This window comes from Gavialis gangeticus, unplaced genomic scaffold (assembly GCF_001723915.1).
Source record: "Gavialis gangeticus isolate Ggan-Ray unplaced genomic scaffold, GavGan_comp1, whole genome shotgun sequence".
NCBI classification, from domain to species: Eukaryota; Metazoa; Chordata; order Crocodylia; family Gavialidae; genus Gavialis; species Gavialis gangeticus.
The window spans coordinates 1,025,685-1,028,393 of record NW_017728997.1 but is presented as its reverse complement, the minus strand read 5'-3'; positions in this window follow the sequence as shown (position 1 = coordinate 1,028,393).

Sequence of the window (2,709 nt, the reverse complement as noted above, 5' to 3'; positions counted from 1 at the left end):
TTAGCCAACAGCTATTGAAAAACTCACTTGATTTTCCTAGTGAAGAAAAGGTTGCTGACTAATGGACAGAGTTGAATACTTATAAGTACTCATAAAACATGCAAGGTTAATAGGGAGGGAGACCAAAGACCTATTTTCACAGAATTGTTATGTTAGCAGCTTGTCTTCATGGCAGAGTTGGCACAGGCTCTTACTAAGATATTTGTCACTAATCTTGTCCTCATTCCCAAGTGCAACCCTCTGACTTCTGTAGTAGAGCTTTCAAGCTGTGCAAGCTAAACCATCCTAAAGTATAGGCTCAAATGTAAGTGTTGCCTACAATGGGTTGGTTACCTTCCCACTGTGCAGTGGGACGAGGGCTAAGCTGGGTCTTCCATGGCCATCTCTCAATTTCCACCTGTGTGAAGAACAGGCTATCCCTCACGATCTACCAAGTATGGCAAAGCAGTAACAGTCACTGAAGCATTAAGAAGCATGATGATAATAGCCTGGAAGTCCTGCCACCTCCATTGGAGGCTCCTGCAGCATTTATGTTGATCCAACAACTAGGATCTGGTTTTGTAATGTGGCTGCTCACATCTGATCTTGGCGTGATCAGTCATGTAAACCCTGCAGTAATGACAAACCCTAAAAATTAGTTGCTTTATTTATTTCCAAGCACTTGAAGGAGAAGGTGATTAGGAACAGAGAGCATAGATTCATCAAGGGCAATTCATGCCTGACCAACCTTATTGCCTTCTGTGATGACGTGGCTGGCTCTGTGGACGCGGGGAGACCAGTGGATATGATATATCTTGATTTTTAGCAAGGTTTTTGATACGGTCTCCCACAACATTCTTGCAGGCAAGCTAAAGAAGTACAGGCTGAAAGAATGGACTGTAAGGTGAACAAAAAACTGGCTGGAGCATTGGGCTCAGAGGGTAGGAATCAATGGCTCAATCTCTAGTTGGTAGTTGGCAACTGTATCAAGTGAAGTGCCCCAGGGTTAAGTCCTGGGCCCAGTTTTGTTCAATATTTACATTAACAACCTGGAAGATGGTATAGAGTGTACCCTCAGCAACACCCAGCTAGATAAAGCTTCAGCTGGGATTATCTAATTAGGGATGGTCCTGCTTTGAGCAGAGGGTTGGACTACATGTGACTTCCTGAGGTCCCTTCCAATTCTGATTTTATATGATTATTTTTCCTTGATGCTATTCCACAGTGAGTTTCAACTCCAACTCATGGAGAGCCATGTTAGGAAGTCGAGAAGAAGTTCACCTGTTTGTTAGTTTAGACCTCCTGTTTTTCTGCTAAATTTGCGAATCTGGATTAATTGTGATGGTGGTTTTAATGCTGTGGGTACTGGATTATTTTACTGCTGGACTATTGAACTCAAATTGTTGCAGAACAGCCATCAGATGGTCTCAGCTATGGATAGCTAAGCACCTCGATGTGATAAGTCTCAATATTTTAAGCAGTTTTTAAATACTCAGTCAGCTTCAGCATTCATGTTTATTACAATTCTGTTTAGCAGAAGTCTCTCTCTCTCCAGTTGGGCCATGCTATACTTTGCTTACTGTGCTAAACTATTGGCCAGTGTTCCCGTCTTCTGTTCAACAACTATTATAAAGTAGCTGCATTTCAGAAGTGATTGCAGCAATTCCTGTATATGCATTAAACTCCTTTGAAAAGTTCTGTAAGAATGGCATAATGGTTTTTCATGTCTCTGTGATTCCGGATCAAAATTTGCTTATTTGCAACTTAAAAAAACACCCCACATGCTGTTCTGACTACCAGTTTTGTAAACTGGGACTGATCTTTAAGTCGTAGCTACATTTTTTCTGACTCCTATATCACCAGCTGCAATGAATACTATATAATTGGCATTCATACATGAGTCAGTACAGAATTCAGCTTATTCTCCCATAACTATCTCAGCTTTGCAAAGCCAACAAGAGTGAGAAATAGCAAGAAGAAATGGATAAAATTTATAACAATACAGGAGTAAGATGTACTGAGTAAGAAGGTTCTTTTTTTTTAAAGAGCAATTTTTCCTCACTGTAAATGCATTTTACATTTCATAAAGGCTTTTATAGAATCATAGAAATTAGGACTGGAAGGGACCTCAGGAGGTCACATCTAGTCCATCCCCCTGCTCAAACCAGGACCATCCCCAGCTCAGTCATCCCAGTCAAACAAATTTGGAAAACCTCCAAGGATGGAGATTCCTCCACCTCTCTGCGTAACCTGTTCCAGTTTTTCCCTACCATCCTAGAAAGAAAATTCTTCCTAATATCTAACCTAAACTTCCATTACTGCAACTTGAGACCATTGCTTGTAGTTCTGTCATCTGTCACTACTGAGAACAGTTTCAGTGTTTTTTCACGTCTCGGTGATTCCTGATCAAAATTTTAATATCCTCTTTAGAACCTGGAGTTCCCTGGATCCTCCTTTTTCCCTTTCTTAAAATCCCATCCTTTTTCAAACCCCGCTTCAGGTAGTTGCAGGCTGCTATCACATCAGTCTTCTCTAGACTAAATAAGTCCAGTTCCCCCAGTCTTTCCTCGTAAGTCATATCCCCCAGCCCCCAAACCATTTTTGTTGCCCTCCGCTGGACTCTCCAGTTTGTCCACATGTTTTTTGTAGTGGGGGGCCTAAAACTGAACACAATACTCCAGATGTGGCCTCACCAGCACTGAAAAAAGGGGAATAACCACTTCCCTTGAC